Raw genomic sequence first — 19,455 nt, forward strand, 5'->3', positions numbered from 1 at the left:
GGTTTAGCCAGTCGTACAGAGGAGAGGAGGAGTCGGTGCTGTGTGGAGCTGCCTGTGAGAAAAGGAGTCAGAGTTGCCTCAAAGAAATCTGTGGAGAGAAGGCATGAAAAGTGTGTAATGAAAGGCTAATGTTGGTGCCTGTCATGTCTGTCTTGATATAATTGCTACACGTTTTCTCGGAATGCTTGAATTTAGACATAAAATGAAAACTTTATTGTAAGAAAGGAATGCATTTCTCACCAAAGTGGTGTAGGGTGGGGGATCACAACTCCCAGATGGCCTGGAAGCGGAACGGCCACAGGGGTTACTGTAACTGGGCCTCCAGTACCAAAGCCCCAGTGGGTTTAAAGGCTAGAGCTGGGCTGGGATTAGCACGGGCTATGCAGCTGGGCTCATGCACAGGTCTGTCAGCACTCCTACCCGAGGACAGTCCCTCACCTAGGGAGAGGTTCTAGGCCTGGAGATGAGGCTGAGTTTGGGAAGGGTGATGAGGACATGGTTAGGGAGGGATGTAAATGCATATCAAAAGACTTAATTTTGAGGGGTGGCAAGCATTAGCTATAAACCAGTAAGTATTTACAGCTAAAGGCTGGAGGTGGGGGCTGTCTGAGGAGGACAGGACTGTTTAAGGCTGAAGTTGGAAGAGAAACCTTGGTGAAGCTTTTGCGTTAGAAACGGCCTCACCTGCCAAATCAGATTTTTGTCTTCAGGATTGCATGAGTGAGGATGCCACAGCCAAGGAAAAGGTTCAGGTTTGGGAGGCAAAGGCGAGTTAGGCAGGGCTGCAGGGCTGGGGCTTGGCTGTTTCCATACTGCTCAGGGCAGCAAAGGGTAGCTGGCTCACTGGGCCTTGGATCTAGAACTCTTTCTGGAACAAGGTGGAGAGCTGAGGTTCATGCAAGGGGCCAGGAATTCTTTGTCTGACTGGAAAATGCCAGAGGGGCAGTGTGTGACTCGGATAGGATGATATGTTCGTCTGGCGAGAGTCACAAAAGAATATTTTGGTTTACTGATAACTGGGCAGCTCAGAAGTTACTACTTGACTTAGTTGCTGCTCCCATCTGTTGCACACATAAACAGAGCAAAGCAGATGAATTCTCTCGGAGCCTGAGGTCTTTGACTGGCCCTCCAAAAATGCTGCCCGCTAAAAAACAGACGTGGGGGAGGAAAGTTGTCAGATACAATAGAGCAAGAAAAGGACACGGGCTTCAAAGTGCCCTCCAGCAGACCATGGAAGTGACGTGTCTGGAAGTGAAACCAGCAGTCTGCTTCCCCAGCCTCCTGGAAGCCTCTAACAGCTACACAGGCAGTGAGGGGAGAGAACAATTCAACCTAAAAATAATTTTCAGTAGCGTTCTGCACTGCTGTTAAAAATACTGCAACCAGGGAATGTGGTGTGGTGATAACTATTAGGCCTGTAAGTCTGGTAACTGGGGCTTTTAGCTCAAACATCTCGGTATGGCTACTTTGAGCCTTGTAAAAGCTGCGTTAAGTCCAATTTCTTGGGTAGTTCTACTAGCTCTAGCCTTGCTTTTCATCCCCTCAGTAACAAAGCAACTCCCTCTCGAGAATGTTATTTACTTTCCATATGATGTGCCTACCAATTTCTGGAATTGCAAATGTCTTTGGATACATGCGTAAATTTAAGTTTCAAGAAAGCTGTCAAGCTAAAACAAAGGCTTGCCATAATGCAGAAGAAAATGTTTTATGGAAGAACTGAGAGGTCCCTACCTGGGCATAGAATTTGCTATACTAAGGTGTGTTCCAAACGGATCTGCCATCTAAACAAGCAGAAAAATAGTTGGAATGTAGTGAGTTCAATTGAACTATTGCTAGAAATAGGAATTATTAGCAGAGCTTGGAGCATGATATCACTAGCAGCAGTAAGACGCTTTTAGCTTGCTTCTCATCAATTACTTGTAAAAAGCATTTGTACCTAGTGTGTAGCAATTAATATTTCCCCATTTTCTTCCCCCCCGCCCCCCAGTCTCAGGTACTCCTTTTATTTTACCCTTTTCTGTCTTGTAACATCACCTTCCTTTATTTTATTCTATCTTCTGTTCTCAGAACATCGCAGCATCCTCTGTCAATGTGAAAGCATTTGTTCATCCTGTCTTGGAATGGCTGTCAATGTTGCCCTCTTCTGGATCACTTTTTTTTTTTTTTTTTTTTTTTTTTTTTTTTTTTAACAATATGTTGCTAAATGTCAGGAAAATTAATCCACAAACACCAGCGGTTTATGTCCAAAAAGGAAACAGAGGAGTCCTTTTTGCTTTATTCGAATAAAGGGAGAGGCCATGGGACATTCCCCTGGGATCTCTCAAATTTTTGGAGGACGCAGCCTCCTTTTTATCCTATTTTCCCGGCCGCATTTCCCTCTCTCTTTTCCCATTGGCTGAGGTACTTGAGAGGCACAGACTTCCCGGAACGCCTGATACCTGAAATTCCCCTCTAATGTATAACCCTCCCTTTTAATTTTTAATTCTTATAGAATTCATAGTTTCCCCCCGTTGCTTCTTTCATCTTTCGATATCCAATTTCATTTATCAGCAGCCCTGCAGTTTGTTTGTAAAGGCAACTATCTCTTTCCATTCATCAATCAGTGGAATCCATCCCATTGTTTCTTTTATCTCTCAGTGCTAGCCTTATCTACAGGCTGATCCACAGCTCATTTGTAAAGACAAATTCAACATTCCTCTCAGCTAATAAATGAGAAGTTAGCTGAAAAAAGTAAAAACTGGATTTTTTTTCTGGTGTGTGTCGGACAATACAGTGGAGAGAATTTGCGGGAGGATGATCGAGGATATCCTATTATAATATCGTTCTCGGACATTTTACTATTTTAGATCATCAGTTGTATTCTGAAAGAAATCTATTTTAATGATATGTGTACGTTTGCACGAAGTTACAGTTAAATATAGCTTGCGGCTGGGCTCTTTAATGACTAGGGGTATTTTTGGTTTTAATTCAATATTTTATGCTTGTGGTGTGTAGTGTGCTGATTTATTTTTTAATGTTATTTACTACGTGCGCTTTTGTTTTTGAGTGAAGGTAACTTTCTGGATGGCTTTGTATTTGAGGCAGAATGAATTGAAGTAGGTTTTTAAAACTGATTTTTCATATGTACGATGGGGAGTTTAGTAGGGGCAGCTCTGATGGTGGGGGCTTGGTTGTTAATTTTATCAGACGGCTTTTGTTAGATACAGCTTTTAATTCTGGAAAGTTTTTTTTTCTAATGTCGTGCTTTGAAGGTGGTTTTCGAGGATGTATGGTATAGCTTTGTTTTGTTTGTAGATGGTGTATGATAAGGGCTATGGTCTATTTATCTAATGCCATGTTTTTTCATTCAGGTGTTGATAAGGGAGTTCTTGAATGGCGTTTTGTGTTGTTTTTGTTTTTGGTGGGGCGTTGTTTTTAAAGGATACCTTGATAAGGTTTGCCGATGGCGTTCTAGCCTGTAGCATAAGGCATAGGGTAGTTTTTGAATTATTTTGTGGTGGCTTTGATTCTTGCCAGTATGTAGTGTTTGTTTGAGGTAATGCTGTGTAGCTAATTTCTGTTTTCTTATTAATATTAGAATTGGAGTGTTGTAGTATATGGGCTGTTATTATATCCTAGGGGTTCTATTTATTTGGTTTGATTGTTTTCTAGTTATGGATAATTTTTCTCAAAAAACCATTTTCAGAATTTCAGGCGTGACACAAAAGAACACTCAGATTGCTGGAAGGGAAACGTGTGCCCAGATTGTCTCGAAGCAGTGCTGCTGTCGGTTCTCGTTCAGTTGTGTCTTCTGAAAATGAGACTGTTGTATTCATTGCGCTGTGCTAAACACTTGTCATTCTCCCAATGCCAGGAAACAGATGAAGCTTGAAGAAAGAGGAAGGAATTTGGAAGCGTACAAACAAGCTGAGAAGAGGTTCAGAGATCAGGGTGCTCACTGGCAGCAGGGGCTGGGGTTAGGGCTGAGCAGGAGCAAAGCCGGAGCACATCAACCTCACCTCGTGTTTTCTCGGGGGCTTTATGGCCCTGGCAAGAGAGAGATGTTCACTGACGAGTCCCAGGCCGAGCCGTGAGCACAGCATGTTGTGTTGGAGCTGGGGTTTTTTTTTGAGACGTTCAGCAGCCACACTCTCTAGTCAAGAGTCCTGAGGTTTGTTGCTGCTCCACTTTCATCCTCATATCCAGCTTCCAGCCCTTTTCTTCTCTCTGTCCAGTGTGTCTTTTGTGTTCCTTTCTTGTCCTGTGTGCTCCCCATCCCATTCCCGTTCCCTACGGAGGGGGAGGGTGTGGAGACTGGGGGCTCCGACGTGGTTTGGGGCACCCCAAGGTCCCTGGGAAAGGGAGCCGGGCTGCGCTGGAGGAGCAGGTGAGTCGGGCATGGGGGGGGGGGGGGGGGGGTCGGGTCATGCTGGGTGCCAGAACATTGAGAGGGAGGGGTGGGTGTAGAATGCATGAAAAACAGAACCATAAAAAATACCTAAATATAGTCTAAAAGGAATGTTTAAATGCTTTTTATTTGGGTAGAGGCACGGTTTTTATAGCTAATATAAAAATAAAATATAAAGAATAGAACTAGATTGGTATACATGTAAAATATAATGAAATATAAGTAGCAAATATCTATGAAAAATCTAGTGTATAACAGAAATAATGCAAATATAAGAATATGTATAAATATAAAATAGAGCTATGAGAATGGGAATAAGAATGGGGTAAAACATCAGTGAGAAATGGAAAAAAAACACATGAAAAATGGTGGGAAAATCAGTGAGAAATGGAGAAAAATCAGTGAAAAACGGGGGGGGAATCTTTGAAAAATGGGGAAAAAAATCAGTGAGAAATGGGGGAAAAAAAATCCATGAAAAATGGGGGAATAAATCAGTGAGAAACGGGGAAAAGTGGGGGAAAAAATAATTGAGAAATGGGGGAAAAAATCAGTGAGAAATGGGGGAAAAAATCCGTGACGAATGGCGGGAAAAGTCATTAAGAAATGGGGGAAAAATCAGTGAGAAACAGGGAAAAAAATCAATGAGAAATGGGGGAAAATTTGGGACAAAATCAGTGGTAAATGGGGGAAAAGTCGATGAAAAATGGGGGAATATTCAGTGAGAAATGGGGGGGGAATCAGTGAGAAATGGGGAAAAAATCCATGGAAAACAGGGAAACAATCCATGGGCAATGGCGGGAACAGAGCAAGCTGTTGTCGCTCGTGCTGTGGTGGCCGATGCTGTGGGGAAAAAATAAGTGAAAAATGGGGGCAATAATCAGTGATAAATGGGGAGAAAAATCAGTGATTAATGGGCGGAAAAATGCATGAAAAATGGAAGGAAAAATTCAGAGAGAAATGGGGGCAAATATCAGTGATAAATGGGGAAAAAAAATCAGTGATTAATGGGGGGAAAAATGCATGGAAAATGGGGGGAAAATTCAGAGAGAAATGGGGGCAAAAATCAGTGAGCAATGGGGGGGAAAATCGGGAAATATCCATGGAAAAATGGGGGGAAAAAATCAGTGAGAAATGGGGGAAACATCATGGTGAAATGGGGAAAAAAAATCTTTGATAAATTGGGGAAACAAATCATTGAGAAAGGGGGGAAAAAAATCAGTGAGAAATGGGGAAAATATGGGAAAAAATCCACGAAAATTGCGGGAAAAAAATGCATGAAAAATTGGGGAAAAATCAGTAAGAAATGGGGGAAAAAATCCATGAAAAATGGCGGGAAAAATCAGATCGGCGATCGATAGCTAATGCGTGCCTATGGATTAGATCGGCGATCGATTGATCACGACTACCGATCGATTATATCGGCGTTCGATTGCTAATGCCTGCCGATCGATTAGATCGGCGATCGATTGATCGCGCCTGCCGATCGATTAGATCGGCGATCGATTGCTAATGCCTGCCGATCGATTATATCGGCGATCGATTGATCGCGCCTGCCGATCGATTATATCGGCGTTCGATTGCTAATGCCTGCCGATCGATTATATCGGCGTTCGATTGCTAATGCCTGCCGATCGATTAGATCGGCGATCGATTGATCGCGCCTGCCGATCGATTAGATCGGCGATCGATTGCTAATGCCTGCCGATCGATTAGATCGGCGATCGATTGATCGCGCCTGCCGATCGATTATATCGGCGTTCGATTGCTAATGCCTGCCGATCGATTAGATCGGCGATCGATTGATCGCGCCTGCCGATCGATTATATCGGCGTTCGATTGATCGCGCCTGCCGATCGATTAGATCGGCGATCGATTGATCGCGCCTGCCGATCGATTATATCGGCGTTCGATTGCTAATGCCTGCCGATCGATTAGATCGGCGATCGATTGATCGCGCCTGCCGATCGATTATATCGGCGATCGATTGATCGCGCCTGCCGATCGATTAGATCGGCGATCGATTGCTAATGCCTGCCGAGCGATTAGATCGGCGATCGATTGCTAATGCCTGCCGATCGATTATATCGGCGATCGATTGATCGCGCCTGCCGATCGATTAGATCGGCGATCGATTGATCGCGCCTGCCGATCGATTAGATCGGCGTTCGATTGATCGCGCCTGCCGATCGATTAGATCGGCGATCGATTGATCGCGCCTGCCGATCGATTAGATCGGCGAGCGATTGCTAATGCCTGCCGATCGATTGCTAATGCACACTATTTGCACACTCCTTGCACACCCTTTGCACTCATACAGAGGCAGGAGGTTTCTCCGTTCTGGTCGGGGTTTTTTGGGGCGTTCATTCTGGGGGATTTCCTCAAGGATTGGGACACTCCTTGATTCCATCCCTTGCCTGTCTCCCAAGCGCCACCCTGTGGGCAGAGCGCGGTACTGCGCGCCTGCCTCTCCCAAGATGGCGGCTCGGGTGTCGCTCCCCGACCTTCTAACTCTGGCTGCAAAAGGAGGGTGGCACAGCAAGGAGCCCGCTCGCTCTAGTGGGATGCCTGCGCACGACGCCGACACCGATCCCACGGGTGCGATTTTCGGCGGCGTTTCCGATCGTGCGGACATCTCCTTCAGCCCGCTTCGGCCCGGGGAAGAGGGGCGGGGCCGCCAGCGATGGTCCCGGCGCAGCCCGGGCAGGCTCGGGGCGGAGCCGGGGCTTGGCGAGGCGGGGCACGGAGGTCCCGGGGACGGGACCGGGCGGGGCCGGGGCGGTGCTTTAGGGGCGGTCCCCAGTGGTCCCAGGCGGCACCGGGGGCGGGGCCGGGTGATCCCGGAGCGGTACCGAGCTGTGCTGGGGACGGTGCTGCAGGGGCGGTGCCGGGCCCGCCTCAGGGTGATTGAATGCCCAGAAATCGCCTTCTCTGCCCCGTGCTCACAGTGAGCTGCGGGCTGCAGCGTGCTGTCGGAGCTCCGCACACAGCACGGATTTGGGCTTCCCCTCCTCTCAAACCCTCTCCCCCTTCTTCCTCCTCCTCCTCTTCCTCTTTGTCCTCTGTCACTGCTGAGGCTCTGGAAAGAACTGAAATTCTGCAGGGAGAGATGTCCTCTCGTGGCCCCAGGGACTGCCTCGGCACGCGCCACGAGCGCCTCCGGCCCCTGCCTTCTCCTGCTTGAAAAGATCACCTGGAGCCCGAGCTCGGGGGGGTGAAATCAGCTGAAATCCAGGTAACTCTGTCAAGTGCCCCCCAGGGACATCGGCGGGGCTGGGGGATGAGGGTTTGAAACAGCAAATTCTTTGGAATATACACCTGTCCCTGTGCCGATGCTGCTGAGCTTCCTGCCACAGTATATCCCCACTCCATGAGGCGCTGTGAGGTTATGGCAGTGGGAATTGAGCAGGGAATTCGGGGCTATGGGCATAATTCACGGAGCTAGCAAAGCTGACAGCCAACCCCAAATCGGGGCACAGCACAGAGAACAATCTGTGTGCTGCCCTGTCAGCTCAAGCTCCTGGGCTGGCAAGTATTGGGAGTTAAATGTATGGAATTACACAAATCACAGCAACTGGCATCACCCAGAGGGACAATCCAAGGCCCAAACAATTCCTCCACAGTCCACTCTGGGAAAAACACCCTGTGCCTGCCAGGAGCTCTGACCCTGCTTTTCCTACCAGCTCCTGAGCAGTGTCAGGGCCACCACGACGCCTTTAAAATCCAGATAAACCCCAAATCCTACACAGTGATTAATCCAAAGAAAGTACTGAATTGTTGTCATTAAAAGCTCAAAACTCATTAAGAATTCTATGACAACAGTGTAATGGACTCCCAGGAACCTCATGAATGCTCTCGGTTTCGTTTTTGTGTATTTTTACTCCCTCATTTGGCAGCTTGTAAAACTTATCCTGGAATTCAGAGGTCAAGCAGGATCGACTTTGGATTGACCTTCACCTCTGGTCCCACTTTGTGCAAACACAACTCGTGCCCAGGTGGGTGAACTCATCACCTCAGCTTTTCACTCCAGAGTATCCCCTCCTTATTTCCCTGTAGATGAACTCAGATCCACTCCTCACCTCCACTGGTCATCCAAGCGTCCATTCTGTTCCCCACAGGCCCTGGTGGCCCCAGGGAGCTCCCTTGGCCTTTCTCCTGCCCCTCTGCAGCCCGAGGTCGCTACACAAACAGTTCTTGTGTCCCCTCTAAATGACCCCGGGTTTTCTGCTCAATGAATGGCATGACCCGTGCCCACTGCTCATGATTCACCCAACCAAAATCAAGAGCAAATGTTGCTTGGGCTTTAAGAACTTGAAATAACTCTGAAGCAAAAGAAATCACCTTTTTCTTCTGGTTTTTATTTTTATTTTTTCATTTAAGATGCTGGACTTGCCTCTGTGGATGTGTGCTGAGCTCTCACTGCAGGGGACTGTCAGGCCTGAATGGCTGTGAGTTCGTGTTCTTCTCAGTAGGGAATCAGAAATTATTCTTAGACCATAGAATTGTTTTCTGAAACCTTTCCCCTTTCCTCTTTGTGCCTTTGAATTTTTCAGCTGTTCCCTGTTGTCACTTCCCCTGCCTGACTTCTGTGCAGCTCCTAGCTGGGAAAAACTGGGAAAACTTAGGGGGTACAGAGGTGGAATTTTTGGCTGGATTTTCCTAACATTTCTAATTTTGCTGAACTTATTTCCCCAGTGAGAAGAGCACGAACTCACAGCCATGCAGGCCTGACAGTCACTGCGGGAAATCTGACACAGTATTAATAAGTAACCTTTCCTGAGAGCAGTCACCACCCCAGTCCTCCAGCCTTGTCAAATGTTTGCAATGAATGGAGCCAAGTTCTAATCCTTAATCTAAATTTATGTCAGCTTTTGTTAGAAAGATACCGGACAGTAAATCATACAAGAGAATTTAAAAATTGCACAAAGAATAGCCGGCCCAGACCAAACCCAACCGCCCCCATCAGTGCTCCACCCCAATTTTGGGAGAAACAGTGATACAGTTTATAAATACTCTCCTTCCACACTATTCAGTCCTTCACCGCACATCCCCAGAGAGGAGTCCCTCAGACCTTGCTCCCCTGAACACCAGGAGAGCTGGAGTTTCACCCAGATCCCACATTCCCATGGCAGTTAATCCCAGCAGGGAGGCAAAGAGGAACCCTGCATCCTCTGACATAGCCCACAGCACGGGCAGCACCAGGAGCCCTCCAGGCTCAGACCTCTGGTGCTGAAGCCTCTGGGCTTTGGCTGCTCAAACACCACAGCTCTTGGCAAAGATGGCAGGAGAGTCGTGATTCTTCCTGTCCTGAAAGAGAGGAGGAAAAGAAAATTAAGTCGACTGCAGAAGGATTCCAGCTCTCAACTTCTGCTCTGATTCCTCACTCTGGGGTTTTATCCATGACAAGTGACACCAATTCAGAGTGCCCTTTTCCAGCATTTTTATTCCTAACTATTTCAGACATTAAAAGGATGCTCATTTCTCTTATTGTATTCTTTGCTTAATTTTATTAGCGGCATTTTCATCCCAGACCCCACTTGTCAGTTCTTCAATCCTTTAGCACTGGACTTGGCACAAAGGGATACCCGTGGTGCTGCATCACAAGAAATCCCAAAGAGAAACCCCTTCCAAACCTGACGGAGAAAGCTTTCAAGGCACTCCAGAACACAGACAGCTTTTCCTGCCTTGTCAGGCCACACCAATTCTGTCCCATCCACCTGAACTGTGCAGGTGAGGAAAAGGCTTTCCTTGCTCCTCGGGAATCACTGTCTGAGACCACGGATGTCCATCCTGGGCAGCACCTGGAAACAACGTGGGAAAGGCAAAATGAGAGTGTTTTCTATCAGAAAATTACTACTACTAATAAAAATAATAATCAGAACTTCTGGACAAATTTAGTAACATCACTTTGATATGAGAAATACAGGCCATGCCCATCCTTCTAGCCCAGGTGAAAACAGGAAGGAGAACTAGAGGAAAAGCAGAGTCCCTTATTTGATCTCTGGACACAAACTGAGGCCTTTTCCCTGTGAAACCAAACTCACCCTTCCAGGGTTCCTGAGATCAGCTACGAGGAGGCTTTTGGCACTCCAAGAGCAGCTGGGTCACAGCTGGATGCGGCTTGGGTCTGGGAGACACCGTGCTCCTTCTGGAATTATAGCACGCAAATGCCTGCTCCTGGCCCCGGGCCCGGAGATAAAATCTGTGGGGTTTTTCCCTGTGCAACATTGTTCACCCCTCCCAGGTTCCTGAGATCTGCACAGAGGAGGCTTTGGGCACCCCAAAGGCAGCCAGGGTTACAGGTGGGGGCAGCTTGGGGCTGGGAGAAATCCTCATCCATTTGGAATTTTATCAGGCAGAAACCTGGCTGGGTGCACAGGTCTCTGGACACGACCAGTGGCCCTTTCCCCTGTGAAACAAAACTCACCCTGCCAGGCTCCTGAGACCACTTAGGAGGAGGGGTTTGACTCTCCAAGAGCAGTCGCCACGAGAGATGCTCACACAGAAGGCCATGCAGAAGAGGAAACGAGCGCACCCGCAGCCCCCCAAGGCGCGCCCCAACGCCCCAGACCCGGCACTGCCAGCTCGGGCAGTCCCATAAAGCATCCCCCGCCTCCGCAGCGGCGGGACAGGCGGGGCCCGGGGTCCCCGGGTCCGCACGGGCAGTCCCCGCGTCCCGGCCGGTCCCGAGGGCCCCGAGGAAACCGAGCGTGCCCGGAGGCGCGGCAGGACGGCAGCGCAGCGCCGCCTGGCGGCGGAGCAGGAGAGCAGCGCCGGGCCCCATGGCAGTATCGGTACCCGTGCGCCCCCTGCTGTCCGCGGCGATGCAGCGCCCGATGCCGAGTTCCACGCCCGTGCCGCCGAGGGAGAGGGGCACCGCTGGCTGGGGCCTCCCCGCCGACACGGACAGAAGCCGAAGCAGAAGCCCCGGTGCCATTGGCGGCCCCTACCCAGCGGGCCGGGCTCCGCACGGGCCCGCGGCCCCGCGCGGTATCGGGTCGTCCCGCTCCCGTCTTCGTCGCACCCGGGCCCTGCTCCTGGCATGAAGCGCGTCACCGCCCCGCGCCGTCCCGCCCCCCGCGCGTCATCGCGTGCGTTCGGCGGCCCGCCCCGGGGGCGGTGCCGGGGGCGCTACCCGGGGCGGTGCCGGGGCAGTGCCGGGGGCGGCACCGGGGGCGGTGCCGGGGGCGTTCCCGGTCGCCGTGCCGGGGTAGCCCGGGGAGCGGTTCCGGGAGCGGTTCGGGGGGCGGTGCCGATTGCAGTCCCGGTCACTGTCCCCAGTCCCCGTCCCCAGTCCTGGTCCCGGTCCCAGTCCCCGGTTCCGGTCCCCGATCCTGGTCCCAGTCCCAGTTCCCCGTCCCGGAACCCGATCACGGTCCTGGTCCCAGTCCCCAATCCCGGTCCTGGTCCCTGTCTCCAGTCCCCGTCCCCGATCCCGGTCCCGGTCCCTGTCTCCAGTCCCCGTCCCCGATCCCGGTTCCGGTCCCTGTCCCAGGTCCCCGTCCGCGATCCCGGTCCCTGTCCCATTTCCCCGTCCCGGTCCCCGATCCCAGTCCCGGTCCACGTCCCCGATCCCGATTTTTCCCCCCCTTTCACACTGATTTTTCCCCCGATTTATCAATGATTTTTTTCCCCATTTTTTTCCCATTTCTCACTGATATTTCCCCCCATTTTTCAGGGATTTTTTCCCCCATTTCTCACTGATTTTTTTTTCCCATTCTTCATGGAGTTTTCCCCCCGTTTTTCACTGATTTTTCCCCATTTCTCACTGACTTTTTCCCCATTTTCCCCCATTTCTCACTGATATTTTCCCCCATTTTTCATGGATTTTTTCCAGATTTATCCCCATTTCCCACTGATTTTTCCCCATTTTTCATGGATTTCCCCCCCCCCGTTTCTTACTTATGTTTTTCCCCGATTTCTCATTGATTTCCCCCCCCCCTCCCCCCCCCCATTTCGCACTGATTTTTTACCCATTTTTCCCCATTTCTCACTGATTTCTTTCGCCATTTTTCATGGAATTTCCCCACCCATTTCTCACTGATTTTTCCCCCATTTCTCACGGATTTTTTCCCCACTTTCCCCCATTTCTCACTGATTTTTTCCCCCATTCTTCAGGGATTTTTTTCCCCATTTCTCAATTAACTTTTCCCCACTTTTCCCCGTTGCTCACTGATTTGTTCCCCCATTTTTCATGGATTTTTTTCCCCATTTCTCACTGATTTTTCCCCCCCATTCTTCATGATTTACAGGATACTCTATCGTTAATGGAAAGCAATTAAAGGAAGGGGGGAGGTTACCAGCCACCTGGTCAGCTCAGACAGCAGAGCTGCACACGCTTGTGAGAGCCTGTGAATTATAGCAGGACAAGACATTAAATATATTTACTGATTCTAAATATGCATATGCGGTAATACATGCATTTGGAAAACTATGGGGAAAAAAAGAGGTTTATTAAGCTGCAGAAGAAAGAAGAAAAAAATTGGTTTACAAGGGATGGCAAGCAGTGGATACCAAAAGCTCTAGCCTTACAATTGTTAAAACAACTTCATTAAAGGAGTCGTTCTGTGCCTTCTTTGGGGTGAGGAAAAAAGGCTGAGGGGGGCTCCGACGTGGTTTGGGGCACCCCAAGGTCCCTGGGAGAGGGAGCCGGGCTGCGCTGGAGGAGCAGGTGAGTCGGGCATGGGGGGGGGGGGTCATGGTGGGTGCCAGAACATTGAGAGGGAGGGGTGGGTGTAGAATGCATGAAAAACAGAACCTTAAAAAATAGCTAAATATAGTCTAAAAGGAATGTTTTATTGGTTTGTGTTTGGCTAGAGGTAGGGTTTTTTTATAGATACTGTAAATAGAAAAGATAAAGAATAAAAATATAGAAGCAAATATAAGAAACCAATATATAAATATATTACATTACATTATATTATGTTATGAAAATAGAAATATATAAATATTTAGACTTTAAAAGGAATGTTTTATTGTTTTTTATTTGGTTAGAGGAGGGTTTTTGAAAATAATATAGGCAAAAATATACAAATATGCAAAAATAGATACTGACATAAAATTATTATAACTATATATGCATATATATATGTAAGTATAAATCTATAGAAATAAATATAAATATAAAATACATGTATGTAGTATGTAATAGAAATAATTTATCGATTTTAATATGTTATATTAAATAGTATGTTATAATAGAATGTAAATAGCATCTAGTATATTAATATACTAGTAAAAACTACATTAAATAGTATATAAATATAGAATACACAATATAGACATATAAATCTACAGATATAAATATGAAAACTAAATAGAAAAATATATTCAAATATAATTTAAAATAATCGAGTTTTTTGTTTCTATTTGGTTAGAGGCAGAGCTTTTAAAGAAATAATATTAAAAACTATGAACCTACAAATATAGATGGATATACATAAAATAGAAATAACATTAGTAATATAAATCTATGTATATAATGAATAATAAAAGAATATTGTATATATGATAAATAGAATAGCAATTAAATTGAATATATGAAATAGGTATAGATTATGACTATAAATTAAATATTAAAAAATAGATGATTTCTATATATAAAAGGTTTTTTTTTTCATTTGGTCAGAGGCAGGGCATTTTTAGTTTGGGTCGGGGTTTTTTTGGGGCGTTCATTGAGAGGATTTTATGACGGGTGGGGACTCTGGTGCTTGGAACTCTCTCCCTTCTCTGGCTGTCCCTGACAGGGCGGCAGTGCCGGGCTGAGTTGGGCGGCAGTGCTGCCGCCGTGTGGACACAGGCGGGTACTGCACCGTGCCCCTCTCAGGATGGCGGAAGGGCCCGCGGGCCGGGACCCAGCCCTGCGGCAGCGCTCAAGATGGCGGCCTCTCTAGGACCCCGGCGGATAGGCGTTTACATAAAACGCCTGCCCGCGCTCGCCGGCGCCCTCACGCCCGCGGCACCGCGGACCGCGCGGCCGTTGTCGGCACGCTCTGACACGTCCGGGAAAATTGTCGGCGAGCGGATCGGCGTCGGCGATGTAATCAGGCATCTTATGCCTACACACCGGGGTCCTGATTTTTTCCCGCCCTTTCTGCCGCCATTTTTGGCAGGTCAGCCGGGGTGCCGCCCGAGGCGCCATTTTGAGAGTGCGGACACACTCAAGATGGCGGCCGGTTTAGGACCCCGGCGGATAGGCGTCTACATAAAACGCCTGCCCGCGCCCGTTGGCGCCCTCACGCCCGCGGCACCGCGGACCGCGCGGCCGTTGTCGGCACGCTCTGAAACGTCCGGGAAAATTGTCGGCGAGCGGATCGGCGTCGGCGATGTAATTAGGCATCTTATGCCTACACACCGGGGTCCTGATTTTTTCCCGCCCTTTCTGCCGCCATTTTTGGCAGGTCAGCCGGGGTGCCGCCCGAGGCGCCATTTTGAGAGTCCCGACACACTCAAGATGGCGGCCTCCCTAGGACCCCGGCGGATAGGCGTCTACATAAAACGCCTATCCGCGCCCGCCGGCATAAAAATAAATATGCATAAATATAAACATAGACATAAACATGCACAAACGTTAACCTGCATAGATATAAACATAAACATAAACATGCAAAACAATAATAATAAATATAAATATAAACATAAATAGAAATAGAAATACAAACATTAATAAAATCAGTGAGAAATGGGGTAAAATCAGTGAGAAATGGGGGGGAAAAACCATGAAAAATGATGGAAAAATCAGAGAGAAATGGGGGGAAAATCGGTGAGGAATGGGGAAAAAGATCAACGAAAAATTGGGAAAAATCAGTCAGAAGTGGGGGATAAAAATCAGTGAGAAATGGGGGGAAAAGTCGGTGAGAAATGGGGAAAAAATCAGTGATTAATGGGCGGGAAAATGCATGAAAAATGGGGGGAATAATTCAGAGAGAAATGGGGGCAAATATCAGTGAGAAATGGGGGGAAAATCAGGAAATATCCATGAAAATTGGGGGAAACATCCATGAAAAATGGCGGAAAAAATCAGTGAGAAATGGGGAAAAATGGGGAAAAAAATCCACGAAAAATGGGTGGAAAAATCCATGAAAAATCAACGGAAAAATCAGTGAGAAATGGGGAAAACATCATGGTGAAATGGGGCAAAAATCATTGAGAAATGGGGAAAAAAATCAGTGAGAAATGGGGAAAATTTGGGAAAAATCCACGAAAATTGCGGGGAAAAATGCTTGAAAAATTGGGGAAAAAATCCGAGAGAAAATCCCCGGGAATCCCCGGGAAAATCCCCCCGGAATCCCCGAGAAAATCCCCCGGAATTCCCCGGGAAAATCCCCCCGGAATCCCCTGGAAAATCCCCCTGAATTCCCCGAGAAACTCATCCCGGAATCCCCGTGATAATCCGTCCGCTATCCCCGAGAAAATCCCCCAGGAATCCCCCAGAAAATCTCCCCGAAATCCCCGGGATAATCTCCCCGGAATCCCCGAGAAAATCCCCCGGAATCCCCGGGAAAATCCCCCAGGAAAATCCCCAGGATAATCACCCCGGAATCCCCTGGAAAATCCCCTAGGAATCCCCGAGAAAATCCCCCCAGATTCCCCGGAAAATCCCCCCGGAATACTCTGCAATATCCCCCCGGAATCCCCTGGATAATCCCCCCGGAATCCCCGAGAAAATCCCCCTGGAATCTCCAGGAAAATGCCCCGGGAATACGCGAGAAAATCCCCCCGGAATCCCGTGGAAAATCCCCCCTGAATCCCCGAGAAAATCCCCCCGGAATCCCCGAGAAAATCCCCCCGGATTCCCCTGAAAATCCCTCGGAATTCCCCGGGAAAATCCTCCCGGAATCCACGAGAAAATCCTCCCGGAATCCACGAGAAAATCCGCCCGGAATCCCCGGGAAAATCCTCCAGAAATCCCCGAGAAAATCCCCCGGAGTCCCCGGGAAAATCAACCCGGAGTCCGATGGAAAATCCCCCCAGAATCCCCGAGAAAATCCCCCGGAATTCTCCTAGACAATCCCCCCGGACTCCCCGAGAAATTTCCCCCGGAATCCCCGGGAAAATAGCCCCCGGAATCCGCGAGAAAATCCCCCCGGAATCCAGGCGAAAATCCCCCAGAAATCCCTGTGAAAGCCCCCCCGGAATCCCCAAGAAAATCTCCCCGGAATCCCCGAGAAAATCCCCCTGGAATCTCCAGGAAAATGCCCCGGGAATACGCGAGAAAATCTCCCCGGAATCCCCGAGAAAATCCCCCCGGAATCCCCTGGAAAATCCCCCCTGAATCCCCGAGAAAATCCCCCCGGAATCCCCGAGAAAATCCCCCCGGATTCCCCTGAAAATCCCTCGGAATTCCCCGGGAAAATCCTCCAGAAATCCCCGAGAAAATCCCCCGGAGTCCCCGGGAAAATCAACCCGGAGTCCGATGAAAATCCCCCCGGAATCCCCGAGAAAATCCCCCGGAGTTCCCCTGGAAAATCCCCCCGGACTCCCCGAGAAATTCCTCCCGGAATCCCCGGGAAAATCCCCCCGGAATCCGCGAGAAAATCCCCCCGGAATCCAGGTGAAAATCCCCCAGAAATCCCCGTGAAAGCCCCCCCGGAATCCCCAAGAAAATCTCCCCGGAATCCCCGAGAAAATTCGCCCGTAATACTCGGGAAAATATGCCCGGAATCCCCTGGAAAATCCCCCCGGAATCCCCTGGATAATCCCCCCGGAATCCCCGACAAAATCCCCCCGGAATCCCCGGAAAATGCCCCCCGAATCCCCGGGATACTCACCCCGAGATCCCCGGGAAAATCCCCTGGAATTACCAGGGAAAATCCCCCCGCAATCCCAGGGAAAATCCCTCCGGACTCCCCGAAAAAATCCCCCCGGAATACTCGGGAAAATCCCCCCGGAATCCCCGAGAAAATCCCCCGGAATTTCCCGGGAAAATCACCCCGGAATCCCCGAGAAAATCCCCCGGAATTCCTCGTAAAATCCCCCCGGAATCCCCGGGAAAATCCCTCCGGACTCCCCGAAAAAATCCCCCGGAATACTCGGGAAAATCCCCCCGGAATCCCCGAGAAAATCCCCCGGAATTTCCCGGGAAAATCACCCCGGAATCCCCGAGAAAATCCCCCGGAATTCCTCGTAAAATCCCCCCGGGAATCCCCGAGAAAATCCCCCAGAATTTCCCGGGAAAATCACCCCGGAATCCCCGAGAAAATTCTCCCGAAATACTCGGCAAAATCCCCCAGGAATCCAGGAGAAAATACCCCGTAATCCCCATGAAAATCCCCCGGAATCCCCGCGAATATCCCCCCGGAATCCCCGGGAAAATCCCCATGAATTCCCCGGGAAAATAATCTCGGAATCCCCGAGAAAATCTCCCCGGAATCACCGAGATAATGGCCCCGGAATACCCGAGAACATCCCCCGGAATTGCCCGAGAAAATCATCCCGTAATCCCCGAGGAAATCCCCCCGGAACACTCGGGAAAATCCCCCCGGAATTCCTCGTAAAATCACCCCGGATACCCTGGGAAAATCCCTCCGGACTCCCCGAAAAATTCCCCCCGGAATACTCGGGAAAATCCCCCCGGAATCCCCGAGAAAATCCACCCGGAATCCCCTGGAAAATCCACCGGGAATTCCCCGGGAAATTCCTCGCTGAAACCCCTGGAAAATCCCCCCGGAATCCCGGAGAAAATCCCCCCGGAATTCCCCGGGAATATCCCCTCGGAATCCCCGGGAAAATCCCCCCGGACTCCCCGAAAAAATCCCCCCGGAATACTCGGGAAAATCCCCCCGGAATACTCCTGAAAATCCTCCCGGAATTCCCGAGAAAATCCCCCGGAATTCCCTGAGAAAATCGCCCCGGAATCCCAGTGAAAATCCCCCCGGAATCCCCGTGAAAATCCCCCCGGAATCCCCGCGAAAATAGCCCCAGACTCCCCGGCATAATCCCCACGAAATCCCCTGGAAAATCCCCCCGGAATTCCCCGGGAAAATCCCCACGAAATCCCCGAGAAAATCCCCTAGAATTACCCGGGAAAATCATCCTGGAATCCGCGAGAATATCCCCATGGTATCGCCGAGAAAACCCCCCCGGAATCCCCGGGAAAATCCCCCGGAATTCCTCGTAAAATCCCCCTGGAATCCCCGGGAAAATCTCTCCGGACTCCCCGACAAAATCCCCCCGGAATACTCGGGAAAATCCCCCCGGAATCCCCGAGAAAATCCCCCGGAATTTCCCGGGAAAATCACCCCGGAATCCCCGAGAAAATCCCCCGGAATTCCTCGTAAAATCCCCCCGGGAATCCCCGAGAAAATCCCCCAGAATTTCCCGGGAAAATCACCCCGGAATCCCCGAGAAAATCCCCCCGGAATACTCGGGAAAATCCCCCCGGAATACTCGGGAAAATCCCCCCGGAATACTCCTGAAAATCCTCCCGGAATTCCCGAGAAAATCCCCCGGAATTCCCTGAGAAAATCGCCCCGGAATCCCAGTGAAAATCCCCCCGGAATCCCCGTGAAAATCCCCCCGGAATCCCCGGGAAAGTCCCCCAAGAATCCCCTGGAAAATCCCCCAGGTATCCCCGATAAAATCCCCCTGGAATCCCCTGGATAATCCCCATGGAATCCCCTGGAAAATCCCCCAGGAATCCCCGAGAAAATATGCCCGGAATCCCCTGGAAAATCCCCCTGGAATCGCGGGGAAAAATCCCCCCGGATTTCCCGGGAAAAATCCCCCCGGAATCCCCGATAAAATCTCCCCGGAATCCCTGAGAAAATCCCCCCGGAATCCGCGAGAAAATATGCCCAGAATCCCCGATAAAATCCCCCCGGAATCCCCGGGAATATCCCCCAGGAATCCCCGATAAAATCCCCCCGGAATCCCCCAGAAAATCCCCCCGGAATCCCCGACAAAATCCCCCCGGAATTCCCGAGAAAATCCCCCCGGAATCCCCGGAAAATCCCCCCGGAATTCCGGTCCATTTCTGTAGGAGAATAGTTTGTAAGGATAGTGCAGAAGGCACTAGTTGCCAACGAGTTACAGCTGTACTGATTAGCAAGGAGTGGAAACAGCCTTGCCTG

General features: G+C 49.6%; 1 long non-coding RNA gene across 1 annotated transcript; it reads right to left on the reverse strand.

Moving 5' to 3' along the window:
• Positions 1 to 8,723: 8,723 nt before the first annotated feature.
• On the reverse strand, positions 8,724 to 11,435 carry LOC148217839 (uncharacterized). The gene is made up of 2 exons (XR_015800703.1): positions 10,018 to 11,435; positions 8,724 to 9,691 (listed from the first exon to the last, which is right to left on the reverse strand). It is a non-coding gene; the product is annotated as an uncharacterized LOC148217839 (long non-coding RNA).
• Between the last annotated feature and the right edge of the window lie 8,020 nt (positions 11,436 to 19,455).

The sequence above is a fragment of the Sturnus vulgaris genome, unplaced genomic scaffold (genome assembly GCF_052056855.1).
Source record: "Sturnus vulgaris isolate bStuVul1 unplaced genomic scaffold, bStuVul1.hap1 Scaffold_2056, whole genome shotgun sequence".
Classification (NCBI taxonomy): Eukaryota; Metazoa; Chordata; class Aves; order Passeriformes; family Sturnidae; genus Sturnus; species Sturnus vulgaris.